The sequence below is a fragment of the Budorcas taxicolor genome, chromosome 11 (assembly GCF_023091745.1).
Source record: "Budorcas taxicolor isolate Tak-1 chromosome 11, Takin1.1, whole genome shotgun sequence".
NCBI classification, from domain to species: domain Eukaryota; kingdom Metazoa; phylum Chordata; class Mammalia; order Artiodactyla; family Bovidae; genus Budorcas; species Budorcas taxicolor.
Genome location: NC_068920.1, coordinates 103,463,050 through 103,479,068, shown reverse-complemented (window position 1 = coordinate 103,479,068; position 16,019 = coordinate 103,463,050). Strand labels below are relative to the sequence as shown.

At 42.0% G+C, this 16,019-nt stretch overlaps 1 pseudogene; it reads left to right on the top strand.

Moving 5' to 3' along the window:
- The first annotated feature begins 15,305 nt into the window (after nt 1-15,305).
- Nucleotides 15,306-15,493, top strand: LOC128057115 (uncharacterized; annotated as a pseudogene).
- Nucleotides 15,494-16,019: the final 526 nt, after the last annotated feature.

Sequence of the window (16,019 nt, the reverse complement as noted above, 5' to 3'; positions counted from 1 at the left end):
AGTTTCATTCTTTTACAAGTGGTTGACCAGTTTTCCCAGCACCACTTGTTAAAGAGATTGTCTTTACTTCCTTGTATATTCTTGCCTCCTTTGTCAAAGATAAGGTGTCCATATGTGTGTGGATTTATCTCTGGGCTTTCTATTTTGTTCCAGTGATCTATATTTCTGTCTTTGTGCCAGTACCATACTGTCTTGATGACTGTGGCTTTGTAGTAGAGCCTGAAGTCAGGCAAGTTGATTCCTCCAGTTCCATTCTTCTTTCTCAAGATTGCTTTGGCTATTTGAGGTTTTTTGTATTTCCATGCAAATCTTGAAATTATTTGTTCTAGTTCTGTGAAAAATATGGCTGGTAGCTTAATAGGGATTGCATTGAATTTGTAAATTGCTTTGGGTAGTATACTCATTTTCACTATATTGATTCTTCCGATCCATGAACACGGTATATTTCTCCATCTATTAGTGTCCTCTTTGATTTCTTTCACCAGTGTTTTATAGTTTTCTATGTATAGGTCTTTAGTTTGTTTAGGTAGATATATTCCTAAGTATTTTATTCTTTTCATTGCAATGGTGAATGGAATTGTTTCCTTCATTTCTTTTTCTACTTTCTCATTATTAGTGTATAGGAATGCAAGGGATTTATGTGTGTTGATTTTATATCCTGCAACTTTACTATATTCATTGATTAGCTCTAGTAATTTTCTGGTGGAGTCTTTAGGGTTTTCTATGTAGAGGATCATGTCATCTGCAAACAGTGAAAGTTTTACTTCTTCTTTTCCAATTTGGATTCCTTTTATTTCTTTTTCTGCTCTGATTGCTGTGGCCAAAACTTCCAATGTTGAATAGTAGTGGTGAAAGTGGGCACCCTTGTCTTGTTCCTGACTTTAGGGGAAATGCTTTCAATTTTTCACCATTGAGGATAATGTTTGCTGTGGGTTTGTCATATATAGCTTTTTATTATGTTGAGGTATGTTCCTTCTATTCCTGCTTTCTGGAGAGTTTTTATCATAAATGGATGTTGAATTTTGTCAAAGGCCTTCTCTGCATCTATTGAGATAATCATATGATTTTTATTTTTCAATTTGTTAATGTGGTGAATTACATTGATTGATTTGCAGATATTGAAGAATCCTTGCATCCCTGGGATAAAGCCCACTTGGTCATGGTGTATGATCTTTTTAATGTGTTGTTGGATTCTGATTGCTAGAATTTTGTTGAGGATTTTTGCATCTATGTTCATCAGTGATATTGGCCTGTAGTTTTCTTTTTTTGTAGTATCTTTGTCAGGTTTTGGTATTAGGGTGATGGTGGCCTCATAGAATGAGTTTGGAAGTTTACCTTCCTCTGCAATTTTCTGGAAGAGTTTGAGTAGTATAGGTGTTAGCTCTTCTCTAAATTTTTGGTAGAATTCAGCTGTGAAGCCGTCTGGACCTGGGCTTTTGTTTGCTGGAAGATTTCTGATTACAGTTTCAATTTCCGTGCTTGTGATGGGTCTGTTAAGATTTTCTATTTCTTCCTGGTTCAGTTTCGGGAAATTGTACTTTTCTAGGAATTTGTCCATTTCTTCCACGTTGTCCATTTTATTGGCATATAACTGCTGATAGTAGTCTCTTATGATCCTTTGTATTTCTGTGTTGTCTGTTGTGATCTCTCCATTTCTGTTTCTAATTTTATTGATTTGATTTTTCTTTCTTTGCTTCTTGATGAGTCTGGCTAATGGTTTGTCAGTTTTATTTATCCTTTCAAAGAACCAGCTTTTGGCTTTGTTGATTTTTGCTATGGTCTCTTTTGTTTCTTTTGCATTTATTTCTGCCCTAATTTTTAAGATTTCTTTCCTTCTACTAACTCTGGGGTTCTCCAATTCTTCCTTTTCTAGTTGCTTTAGGTGTAGAGTTAGGTTATTCATTTGACTTTTTTCTTGTTTCTTGAGGTATGCCTGTATTGCTATGAACTTTCCTCTTAGCTGTCTCTAGGTATTTTAAAATTTCCTCTTTGATTTTCTTAGTGATCCATTGGTTATTTAGAACATATTGTTTAGCCTCCATGTGAATGTGTTGTTTTTTTTTTTTAACAGTTTTCCCCCTTTAAAAGATTTCTAATTTCATATCATGATGGTTGGAATAGATGCATGATATGTTTTCAATTTTCCTAAATTTACCAGGGCTTGTTTTGTGATCCAAGATGTGATCTGTCTTGGAGATAGTTCCATGTACACCTGGGAAGACAGTGGATTCTGCTGCTTTTGGATGGAATGCTCCAATAAACATCAATTAAGTCTATCTTGTCTAATGTGTCATTTAAGGCTAGTGTTTTCTTATTCATTTTCTGACTGGATTAAGTGTCCATTGACTAAGTGGGGTGCTAAAGTCACCTACTATTAAGGCATTACTACTGATTTCCCCTTATATGGTTATTTGCATGTGCCTTATATAGTGAGGCGCTTCTTTGTTGGGTGCATATATATTTACGAAGATATGTCTTCTTCTTGAATTGAACCCTTGATCATTAGGTAGTGCCTTTCCTTGTCTCCTGTAGCAGTCTTTATTTAAAGTCTACTTTCTGATAAAACTATTGCTATTCCAGTTTTCTTTCGATTTCCATGTGCATGAAATATGCTTTTCCAACTTTCAGTCTGTTTTTGTATCCATTCAGCCAATCTATGTCTTTTGGTTGGAGCATTTAATCCATTTACATTTAAAGTAATCTTTGAGATGTGTATTTCTACTGCCATTTCTTAAATTATTTTTGGTTTGTTTTTGTAGGTCTTTTCTTCTTTCCTTCCTCTTTCCTTCTCCTCTCTTGTGGTTTGATGACGATGTTTAGTGTTGTGGTTGGGTTGCCTTCTTATTTTTGTGTGTATCTATCATAGCTTTTAATTTCATTTCCCCTGAGATTTTGATATAGCAGTCTCTCTCTCCCTCTCTCTTTCTCTCTCTCTCTCTCAGTTCAGTTCAGTTCAATTCAGTCACTCAGTCCTGTCCGACTCTTTGTGACCCCATGAATCGCAGCACTCCAGGCCTCCCTGTCCATCAACAACTCCCAGAGTTCACTCAGACTCACGTCCATCGAGTCTGTGATGCCAACCAGCCATTTCATCCTCGGTTGTCCCCTTCTCCTCCTGCACCCAATCCCTCCCAGCATCAGAGTCTTTTCCAGTGAGTCAACTCTTCGCATGAGGTGGCCAGAGTACTGGAGTTTCAGCTTTAGCATCATTCCTTCCAAAGAAATCCCAGGGTTGATCTCCTTCAGAATGGACTGACTGGTTGGTTCTCCTTGCAGTCCAAGGGACTCTCAAGAGTCTTCTCCAACACCACAGTTCAAAAGCATCAATTCTTCAGCGCCCAGCCTTCTTCACAGTCCAACTCTCACATCCATACATGACCACTGGGAAAACCATAGCTTTGACTAGCCAGAACTTAGTCGGCAAAGTAATGTCTCTGCTTTTGAATATGCTATCTAGGTTGGTCATAACTTTTCTTCCAAGGAGTAAGCATCTTAATTTCATGGCTGCAGTCACCATCTGCAGTGATTTTGGAGCCCCCCAAAATAAAGTCTGACACTGTTTCCACTGTTTCCCCATCTATTTCTCATGAAGTGATAGGACTGGATACCATGATCTTCGTTTTCTGAATGTTGAGCTTTAAGCCAACTTTTCACTCTCCTCTTTCACTTTCATCAAGAGGCTTTTTAGTTCCTCTTCACTTTCTGTCATAAGGGTGGTGTCATCTGCATATCTGAGGTTATTGATATTTCTCCTAGCAATCTTGATTCCAGCTTGTGTTTCTTCCAGTCCAGCATTTCTCATGATGTACTCTGCATATAAGTTAAATAAGCAGGGTGACAATATACAGCCTTGACGTACTGCTTTTCCTATTTGGAACCAGTCTGTTGTTCTATGTCCAGTTCTAACTGTTGCTTCCTGACCTGCATACAGATTTCTCAAGAGGCAGGTCAGGTGGTCTGGTATTCCCATCTCTTTCAGAATTTTCCACAGTTGATTGTGATCCACACAGTCAAAGGCTTTGGCATAATCAAAAAACAGAAATAGATGTTTTTATGGAACTCTCTTGCTTTTTCCATGATCCAGCATATGTTGGCAATTTGATCTCTGGTTCCTCTGCCTTTTCTAAAACCAGCTTGAACATCAGGGAGTTCACAGTTCACGTATTGCTGAAACCTGGCTTGGAGAATTTTGAGCATTACTTTACTAGCATGTGAGATGAGTGCAATTGTGCAGTAGTTTGAGCATTCTATGGCATTGCCTTTCTTTGGGATTGGAATGAAACTGACCTTTTCCAGTCCTGTGTCCACTGATGAGTTTTCCAAATTTGCTGGCATATTGAGTGCAGCACTTTCACAGCATCATCTTTCAGGATTTGAAAGAGCTCAACTGGAATTCCATCACCTCCACTAGCTTTGTTCGTAGAGGTGCTTTCTAAGGCCCACTTGACTTCACATTCCAAGATGTCTGGCTCTAGATTAGTGATCACATCATCATGATTATCTGGGTCGTGGAGATCCTTTTTCTACAGTTCTTCTGTGTATTCTTGCCACCTCTTCCTAATATCTTCTGGTTCTGTTAGGTCCATACCATTTCTGTCCTTTATCGAGCCCATTTTTGCATGAACTCTTCCCTTGGTATCTATAATTTTCTTGAAGAGATCTCTAGTCTTTCCCATTCTGTTCTTTTCCTCTATTTCTTTGCATAGATCGCTAAGGAAGGCTTTTTTAATCTCTTCTTGCTATTCTTTGGAACTCTGCATTCAGATGCTTATATCTTTCCTTTTCTCCTTTGCTTTTCACCTCTCTTCTTTTCACAGCTATTTGTAAGGCCTCCCCAGACAGCCATTTTGCTTTTTTGCATTTCTTTTCCATGGGGATGGTCTTGCTCCCTGTCTCCAGTACAATGTCACAAACCTCATTCCATAGTTCATCAGGCACTCTGTCTATCAGATCTAGGCCCTTAAATCTATTTCTCACCTCCACTGTATAATCATAAGGGATTCGATTTAGGTCATACCTGAATGGTCTAGTGGTTTCCCCTACTTTCTTCAATTTAAGTCTGAATTTGGCAATAAGGAGTTCATGATCTGAGCCACAGTCAGCTCCTGGTCTTGTTTTTGTTGACTGTATAGAGCTTCTCCATCTTTGGCTGCAGAGAATATAATCAATCTGATTTTGGTTTTGACCATCTGGTGATGCCCATGTATAGAGTCTTCTCTTGTGTTGTTGGAAGAGGGTGTTTGCTATGACCAGTGCATTTTCTTGGCAAAACTCTATTAGTCCATGCCCTGCTTCATTCCACATTCCAAGGCCAAATTTGCCTGTTCTTCCAGGTGTTTCTTGACTTCCTACTTTTGCATTCCAGTCCCCTATAATGAAAAGGACATCTTTTTTGGGTGTTAGTTCTAAAAGGTCTTGTCGGTCTTCATAAAACCATTCAACTTCAGCTTCTTCAGCATTACTGGTTGGGGCATAGACTTGGATAACTGTGATATTGAATGGTTTGCCTTGGAGACGAACAGAGATCATTTGTCGTTTTTGAGATTGCATCCAAGTACTGCATTTCGGACTCTTTTGTTGACCATGATGGCTACTCCATTTCTTCTGAGGGATTCCTGCCCGTAGTAGTAGATATAATGGTCATCTGAGTTAAATTCACCCATTCTAGTCCATTTTAGTTTGCTGATTCCTAGAAAGTCGACGTTCACCCTTGCCATCTCTTGTTTGACCACTTCCAATTTGCCTTGATTCATGGACCTGACATTCCAGGTTCCTATGCAATATTGCTCTTTACAGCATTGGATCTTGCTTCTATCACTAGTCACATCCACAACTAGATATTGTTTTTGCTTATATGTACATATATGGTGTCATTGTTGTTGTTTAGCCACTAAGTCATGTCCGACTCTTTGTGACCCATGGACTATAGCCCACCAGGCTCTTCTTTCCATAGGATTTCCCAGGCAAGAATACTGGAGGAGGTTGCCATTTCCTTCTCCAGGGGACCTTCCTGACTCAGGGATTGAACCTGAATCTTCTGCATTGGTAGGCAGATTCTTTGCCACTAAGCCACCAGGGAAACCACTATATATATATGAAAGTTTAAATTGTTGGCCTCTCAATTTCCCATTTCCTGCATTTGTGTTCTCCTCTTCTTATGGTTGCTAGTTTTGATGTCATATTTGTGTATGGATGATTTCCTGCTTTTACTTTAGGTTTTGTTTTACCAGTGAGGTTCCCATTTGTGATTTTCTTGTTTCTAGTTGTGATCTATTTTTCTTCCTCTGCCTAGAGAAGTTCCTGTAGCATTTGTTGTAAAGCTGGTTTGATGGTGCTGAATTCTAGCTTTTGGTTTTCTGTAAAGCTTTTGATTTCTTTGTCAAATCTTTGCTGATAGAGCATTCTTGATTGTAACTTTATCCCTTTCATCAAGTTAAACATATCATGTTACTCTCTTCTGACCCACAGACTTCCTGCTGAAAACTCAGCTGATAACCTTTTGGGGAGTCCCATATGCCAGCAAATATGGAAAACTCAGCAGTGGCCAAAGGACTGAAAAACGTCAGTTTTCGTTCCAATCCCGAAGAAAGGCAATGCCAAAGAATGCTCAAACTACTGCACAATTGCATTCATCTCACATGCTAGTAAAGTAATGCTTAAAAGTCTCCAAGCCAGTCTTCAGCAATACGTGAACCATAAATTTCCAGATGTTCAAGCTGGTTTTAGAAAAGGCAGAGGAACCAGAGATCAAATTGCCAACATCCGCTGGATCATCAAATAAGCAAGAGAGTTCCAGAAAAACATCTATTTCTGCTTTATTGACTATGCCAAAGCCTTTGACTGTGTGGATCACAATCAACTGTGGAAAATTCTGAAAGAGATGGGAATACCAGACCACCTGACCTGCCTCTTGGGAAATCTGTATGCAGGCCAGGAAGCAACAGTTAGAACTGGACATAGAACAACAGACTGGTTCCAAATAGGAAAAGGAGTACGTCAAGGCTGTATATTGTCACCCTGCTTATTTAACTTATATGCAGAGTACATCATGAGAAACACTGGGCTGGAGGAAGCACAAGCTGGAATCAAGATTGCCAGGAGAAATATCAATAACCTCAGATATGCAGATGACACCACCCTTATGGTGAAGAAGAACTAAAAAGCCTCTTGATGAAAGTGAAAGAGGAGAGTGGAAAAGTTAGTTTAAAGCTCAACATTCAGAAAACTAAGATCATGGCATCCAGTCCCATCACTTCATGGGAAATAGATGGGGAAACAGTGGAAACAGTGGCTGACTTTATTTTTCTGGGCTCCAAAATCACTGCAGATGGTGATTGCAGCCATGAAATTAAAAGATGCTTACTCTTTGGAAGGAAAGTTATGACCAATCTAGACAGCATATTAAAAAGCAGGGACATTACTTTGCCAACAAAGTTCTGTCTAGTCAAGGCTTTGGTTTTCCCAGTGGTCATGTATGGATGTGAGAGTTGGACTCTAAAGAAAGCTGGGTGCTGAAGAATTGATGCTTTTGAACTGTGATGTTGGAGAAGACTCTTGAGAGTCCCTTGGACTGCAAGCAGATCCAACCAGCCCATTCTAAAGGAGATCAGTTCTGGGTGTTCATTGGAAGGACTGATGTTGAAGCTGAAACTCCAATACTTTGGCCACCTCATGTGGAGAGCTGACTCACTGAAAAAGACCCTGATTCTGGGAAAGATTGGAGGCAGGCAGAGAAGGAGACAACAGAGGATGAGATGGTTGGATGGCATCATCAACTCAATGGACGTGGGTTTGGGTGGACTCCGGGAGTTGGTGATGGACGGGAGGCCTGGAGTGCTGCAATTCATGGGGTTGCAAAGAGTCGGACATGACTGAGCGACTGAACTGAACTGAACTGTACATTGTTTGATGCTTTTTTCTTTTTGCTTTTAATATTTTCCTTTGTATTCAGTTTTAACAGTTTGATTAATACGTGCCTGGGCATAATCCTCCTTAGGTTTATCGTGTACAGGACTCTCCACACTTTCTGTATTTGGGTGGCTAATTCCTTTCCCATATTAGGGACACTTTCAACTATCATTTCTTCAGATATTTTCTCAGACCCTTTCTCTTTATCTACCTCTTCTGAGACTCCTATAATTCAATGTTGGTGTGTTTAATGTTTTCCCAGATACTCTGAAATTTATTTTAATTCTATTTTCTTATTCTGTTCCATGGTAGTAATTTTCACCATTCTGTCTTCTAGCTCACTTATTCATTCTTCTGCCTCAGTTATTCTTCTATTGATTCCTTTTAGTTTATTTTTCATTTCAGTTATTGTATGTGTTTGTTCTTTAGTTCTTCAGTTCTCCTAGGTATTTTTAAAATTTTATTGTTAGTTGGAGGATAATTGCTTTTCTTCTGATTCTTTGTTAAACATTTCTTGTATCTTCTCATTCTGTGCCTCCATTCTTTTTCCAAAATCTAGGATCATTTTCACTCTCATTATTCTGAATTATTGTCTAGATAGATTGTGTATCCCCTCTTCATTTATGTGTTCTTATAGGTTTTTTCTTGCTCCTTCATCTGCAATATATTTCTTTATTTCACTTTGTCTAACTTACTGTATTTCACTTTGTCTAACTTACTGTCTAACTTACTGTGTTTGTGGTCAGCTCTCTACAGGTTGCAGGATCGTAGTTCCTCTTGCTTCTGGTGTCTGCCCACTGGTGGATGACATTGGTCCAGAGGCTTGTGTCATTATCCTCTTGACAGAGGGTTTGACCAGTGTCATAACCAGAGACTGCCCTACATATTGAGCAGGGCCTCCCCTTTGCTCTGTGTTTGGCACTGTCTTATCAGAGGTGGAGTCTGCTCCCTATTTGTTGGAGTAGAGGCCCCCAGGTCTGTTTCTTCACTGTGTTTCTGATCCATAGTGCAAGATAGGTGGTATTGAGCACTCCCACTGGGATGGAAGTGACTGAGTATTCCTCCTCTGGAGTTGTTCACATGTGGCGTACTCTATTGTGTCACCTTTCACCCTTTGTGTGAGCTCTCAGATTCCACTGTTGTTGGCACTGCTCTTGGCCCCAACTTAACTGTGCGTATGACCGCACTGGCCTAGTGTCTCAGACATTGCTTTCACCAGGCCACCAGCATAGATTCACTGGATTCAGGTCCCAGGATTGCAGTAATAACGTATTTAGACACACTGTGGGTGCTACAGAGGCAGCTTAGATTCTACCCTGGTCTAACCCCCCATGTGTATATACCTACAAAGTATACAGCTACTAAAGCCAGACTCATCTTGGCTATAGGAGCACTTGTCCATATAGATGATCTATAGGTACTGAGCTTACAAAGTCAGTCACAAGACTCTCAATTCGCTGTTTATGCAGTTGCAAGGAGAGATTTGAGCTTTCCTTCTTTAGTTGCATGGCTGCCTCAAGTTCAGTGGTTTTACATAGAGTTCATCTCTTTAGACAAATGCACCGAGAATACATCTATAAATGGTCCTCTGTGTGTGGACCACCCACAGCAGGTCTGCTTCTGTGGTTTCCCTGGAGCACACAAGTCCATGCATTCAAGGAGGGAGTATGGAGGTGGTTATGTGGATGGGGTCATTAAAGCCCGGCAATGACAGGCACATATGGGAGCTGGTGGCCCCAGGTGCAAGAAGATCAGCCCCAATGGGGTCTTTCCCAGTGCTTGGCCACGGGCATAAGAGAGCTGGCCCTAGTGCTGACAAGACATGTAGGGATGTTAGCAGCTATGGGTGAGAGAAAATCAGCCCAAGCAGGGGTCTTTCCTAGTGCCCAGCCATCGGTGCAAAAGAGCCAGCCCTGGTGTTTTGAGGTGTGCAGGGAAGCCAGGAGCCACAGGCATGAGAGGGCTGGTCCTATTGACAACAAGTCATGTGAGGGAGCCAGAGACTGTGGGCCTGAGAGAGCCAGACCTGGGAGGGGACCCTGCCAGTGCCATTGAGGCTGGGCTACCATGTGGGGAGAGAGGCTGCAGTGGCAACCCTGCCCCTCATGCATCACTTAACAGTGGTGCTGGCCACCCACATTAGTATTCTTGCCTGGAGAATTCTATGGACAGAGGAGCCTGGCAGGCTACAGTCCCTGGGGTCGCAAAGAATTGGATACAACTGAGCAATAGCACACAGCACGCACAGTCATAATTCTACGCTAGACAAGATAATCCCCAGGGTCAACTTATTTAGAAGATAATCTGGTCTAGATCTTGTGCCAAGTGGCTCTGAAGTTGTCAATTAATAAGCGTGTTGGTTGATGTATTTTCTTGAGAACTTGGTTGATGTGATCTGTTCTCCCAGAGCCTATTCACTTCTGGTCATGGGACATTGAAATGCTGGCCCAGGGCTTGGACCTGTGGTGTCCTGATAAAGGCCTGGAGAATTCCATGGACAACGGAGCCTGGCAGGCTATAGTCCATGAGGACACAAAGAGTCAGGCATGACTGAGTTACACTTCAATTTTTGCTTCTATGGCAGTCCAAGTTTTCTCCAGAAACAGTCCTAGTTGCAAACTTCCTCACTCCTGCTTCCTCAGGCTGTCTCCTCACAGCCCTTCCCAGGTTTGCTCTCCAAACCCCAGGTTCCAGCACCCAATCCCCATTCACAGTGGCAGACACGTGCCTCAGGGTGGAGTGCACAGGGCTGTGACAGGCTGTGTCAGTGTGAGTCTGACTCTGTCTTGCATGCCACAGATCGCTCACTGAACTCTCCTCTGAGAGCCCCCTAAGTTCTCCTTCTGTCCCAACTGATCTCCCTGCTGGTGACGGGAGTTCCTGAGATGTGGGAACCTCTCCTTCAGATCCCCCCACCCCTGGAAACCAGCCTCACCCTGCTTCCTCTCTTCTTTCCCCCTTCTTTCTTGCATACTACCCAGTCACTTGGGGATCTTTCCTGCCCTTTGAGGCCTCTCAGGTCCTCTGCTAGTGTTCAGCTGGTACTTTGTGAGAATTATTCCATTTGTAGATGTATTCTTGGTGCATTTGTCTAAAGAGATGAACTCTACGTCCTACTGCCCTGCTATCACGACCTCCTCTAAATATCATTTTTGATAGCAGTTTCCCTTTGATGAATCATTACTAAGGTGCAGCAATGTCTCAGGATGGTCCACAAATAGATGATTAAGGTCAGCCCCTGTCTTCAAGGCCATGCTTTACATGAGAAAAGTGTTAGTCACTCACTTGTGTCTGACTCTGTGAATCCATGGACTGTAGCTCACCAGGCTCCTCTATCTGTGGGATTTCCCAGGCAAGAATACTGGAGCAGGTTGCCATTTCCTTCTCCAGGAGGTATTTCCAACCCAGGGATCAAACCCAGGTCTCCTGCATTGCAGGCAGATTCTGTACCATCTGAGTCACCAGTGAAGCTCACCACCTTTTCTCTACTTTCTGTGACAGCCCCTCTGTCCTGAATTTTTATTATTATGCAAACTATCCTTTCTAACTATTTGAGTGAGACCTGAATCTTTACCCAGCACTGTTTCCTTGCCATGCCTTGCAGGGGCTTTGGAACACAGAGGAGGTGGAAGAATAAGAACTCTTACCCTCAAAGACCTGCCAGTTACTTTGGAGAAAAGTCTAGTGACTCCACTGTGACATTTAGCCAGAAAAAGAAATAGTCCAGGGCCAGACTGGGTGCCCTTTAGCTCAGAGATCATTGAAGCCAATTATCTCCTCTCTTTCTCTTTTCCTGTCTACACTGAGGACCCTGTGGTGAAGGCCTGCCTTGTGAGTCCTGTGCCCATCTCTCAAAGAATACTGCCATCCTGGGGCTGCCCTAAGTCTGATAATGCTCCCCAGGGGGCAGGGAGGGGGCTGATGTGGTGGTCTCAGACCTGAATCACCCTGATTTTCCTAGGTCATAGATGATCTCTGAACTCCCTCCCCCACAACTATCCCCCAACCATCTGCAAGGCACCAACCCCTCACCCACGTCTCATGTCTCTCTTGCCTCTGTCCTTCTGCAGCATCCAGTCCTCTCTGGGCACTGATCTGGCTCCATACCGATCCTGCATGCTGCTGCCATGCTTCTGAGGACAGATCAATCAGTAGTAACCATCATCTGAAGTCCCCTTGCCTCCCTCCTCATCACTGCCCCTACTTAGAAATGGGGCTGTTATAAGAAAGAGAATGGGGCATGAGGAAATGGTCACATCCCAGGTCACATCAGAGTCCCTGGGACAGCCGCCAAGTGCGGGTTCTTGGCTGCACACAGGAAAAAATTCAAGAGCACGCCATAGTAAAGTGAAAGAAGGTTTATTCAGGGAGGAAATGCACTCCAGAGACAGAATGTAGACCATTTAGGAAGGCAAGAGAGGCAACAGGGTATGGAATTGTTAGTTTTTACAAGGGTGAGTAATTTCACAGGCTAATGAGTGGGAAGAATATTCTAGCTATTTTGAGAAAAGGTTGGGGATTTCCAGAAATTGGGCCACCATCCATTTTCTTACCTTATGTTCAATCTTAGAACTGTCATGACACCTGTGGATATATCACTTAGCTTGCTGATGTGTTACAGTGAGCATACATGGAGTCTCCAGGTCTAGCGGACTTGTACACCATCTTGGACCTAGTTGGTTCTAATCAGCTTATGTGTTGTCCTTTGGACAATGTCATTCTTTTAAATGTTGTGCCCTGCCCCTTTCTTGTCTTGAGACCACACTACGATCCTCATTTTACAGGTGATGGAGATCTAATGAAGATGAGCCATAATGTGGATATGAAGCAATAGTGTCAAATGGAAGGAATGTCTCTGGCTCTGATCTATTCACTTAGAGAGAATTTTTAAAATTTCATTTTAAAGATTTCCTTCATGTCTAATGTTCTCCATCAACTGTTGTTTTTCCCCCCTGTTAGCCTCTCCTCAGTTATCAACTCTAGCCCACAGCATTCTAACGGGTCTTTGTGAAATTGGTGGGGCCCAGTGGTGTGCAGCATCATCCCTGCTTCATAAAGATGAGCAGGAGAGAGAATTAGGCGCCTTCACTCAGTCTCCCAGGCTCACATAGCCTCTCTTGTTCATGTGTTCCAAGCCCTAGTAAATGACCCCAACTTTTACCACCAAAGCCCCAAGCAAGAAACCTGGGGCTCATCATAGATGCCACTTCCTTCTTCCCCCCAGCCCTGGTCCTGCCTCCCCCGTGCATCAGTCTGGTCATTAAGACTGTTCTCCCTCACTGGTGTCTCAAGATTTTCTCTCCTCCTCCCTGTATTACTGGGTAGTGTTTATTTCTGCATTACTGTGTAGATTTGATAAAAACAAGATGTTATCTGTGTTTCAGGGAGGACTCTCAGATTCATATAAAAGAAATATAACTTCATCTAGATTTACTTCAATTTCTATTTGGGGCCCCCCCACCACCAGCAAAGCCACTGTTCCATAGGAAGGGTGGAAATCAATCCCAATATGTTTTAGTTCATCCCTGCCCCACCTCACATCTGTCTGCATCCTCTGTGCCATCTCTGTGACACCACTGCCTATTCACTGGATTGGGTCCCCTAAGATCTCTCTGAAGTCTTACTGCCCTTTCCTTTCCCCACTCACTCAAGAACTCTGCCCAGATAGCATCATCAGCAGACCCTCTTCAGGACCTACCCAATGCTCTGGGCCTTGGACTTGGGGACCAACACTAGGAGGCTATGACCATTCCCTTCTGGAACCTTCCTAACTCTTCACGCTCCCATCTTCCTCCCAGCCCCACCCCACCCAAAGGAACTTTTAATTATGATTTTAGACTAAAAGGCATTCCCTCTATTGTGGTGTTTACCCTCAGAGGCATCTCACTTAATCTTCTTAGTGAGTTTGAGTTTTAGCCAGAGACTATCAGGGTGTTTTCTGCTATTGCTCTCCTTCCCTGAGAAAATTAAACTGGACCAACTTCTGGGATGGAGATGGCTAAGGGAAAGTTCTGAAAATAAATAAATAAATAAAGGAAAATACACAGAAGAGAAAAACATCAGTATCTCAAAATATTACTTTAATCTTGTGTTTTATTTTCTCAGAAGAGGGCTGTTGGAGGATGGAGGGAACAAAAAGTGCTCACCAAAGTGAGAGGGCATCTTGAGATTGAAAAATGAGGAAGGCAGCTCCATATAACCAATGGATCAGTTTATTATAGGGTAACACACTCACAGGGTGGATCAGGGTGGGATAATAGGAAAGCATTCATGAATGCATTCCACACCAATTAGAAGCCATTGGGACTGTTTTATAGTTAACCTAGGGTATAAGAGTACAAGCTTGGAAATAAGATATGCATTCCTATGTCAAGATTTATGAATGAGTAACTAGTCTCATGGGTGCCAGAATTATGTTGGCAAAGGCCTTCATCATTGTTTGGATACTAACAGAACAAAGAAGTCAGCTGGTCCTGTGCAGTGTGTGCTATGCTCAGTCACCTGATTATTAAACAATATGTATTAACTACAAAGCCCTTGATAACAGATAAGTAGTCTGCCACATAGTAGAGTCCTGAGTAGGGTCAGTGGAAGAACTGGAGGAACTCTATGGGCCCAGGATGGCATCAATTATACTAACAGCCATATAAAGACCCTATCTCTAGCTCAGATCATTTTATTGTGCTTAACACTCAAACTACCAACTCACCAACTTCACTTAGATATCTAAGAAGCACAGTGATACAACATAATTATTACTGTTTTGAGCATTAAAAATCTCCATTGACACTTAATCCCTGACACAAAGCAGAATTTAAAATAACCTCAAATCTATACTTAAGTCATATGCGGTTCATTCCAGTTGAGGTAGCATCAACTTGCTTGTATCATAATCACAGAGAAGAGCCCCACCAACTGGGGAGCTGGTTCTTGTATGTTAGAGTAGCTACAGAATTAGGGGCCTGTTATCAGTTGGATGATAATGGCTTCTGATTGGGTAGTTAAGTGAAGTAAAGAAGAAGTGAAGTCGCTCAGTCATGTCTGACTCTTTGTGACCCCATGGACTGTAGCCTGCCAGGCTCCTCCATCCATGGGATTTTCCAGGCAAGAATACTGGAGTGGGTTGCCGTTAGTGGGGTGGTACTAATTAGGAGGTTTGTAGCTTAAGCTTTCTCTAAGAAATATTACTTAATGGATTCCAAAGTGCTCTGTTAAACTTGTAGAATGTAATTATAAGAAATACATTCTTCTGAAAATAAATACATAAATTAAAAAAAATTTTTTTAAAGGAAATATATCCTTCTGAGGGACTGTTGGGTGAAGAGTGGGAGAAATCTCTCCATCAGTGAGACAGGAATAAACTTCCTAGTTTCAACAAAGGTAAAGGGCAGAGGCTTGAGACTACACTTTCAGAGACCATTTCTATTGAATGTTACCAAAGAAGTGTTTCAAAATAGTGTCAGGCTTCAAAAACCATGATGAGTTGTAGTCCTTTCTTCTGAGTGTGAAACTGGCCAGTAGAACCACTTGGTGGGCCTAGTGTTTGCAGTTGATTGCTTTTCTCTGCATTGGAGAAGGAAATGGCAACCCACTCCAGTGTTCTTGCCTGGAGAATCCCAGGGACGGCGGAGCCTAGTGGGCTGCCATCTATGGGGTCGCACAGAGTCGGACACGACTGAAGCGACTTAGCAGCAGCAGCAGCAGCTCTTCTCTGCCTTTGGGAAGGATAAAAGGGAAAGAATGCTAGGTGAAGGGTTCCTTTCTGATGTAATTGCTTATGTTTTGTTCTTCATTCTCATGGTTTGCTTCCTTTCCTGAAGAAGAAAGGGAAGGGTTAATATCGGATATATTCTATTATTTTAATTTTTTGTATTGAGGGCGTGCATTGTAACAAAACTTTCAGTAAAATCTCTCAAAAAGTTAAAAGTGGGAATTCCCTTGCAGTTCAGTGGTTAGGACTCTACACTTTCAAAAAACGTTACAGGTTTAACTCCTTCATGACTACTCACCCTTTGCCAAATGTTACCAAAAATTTCCTTTCCTTTATAAGGCAAGTAGTTCTTTTAGCTCTGCTTATTTTTATATATATTGAGAATTCCCTGGTGGTTCAG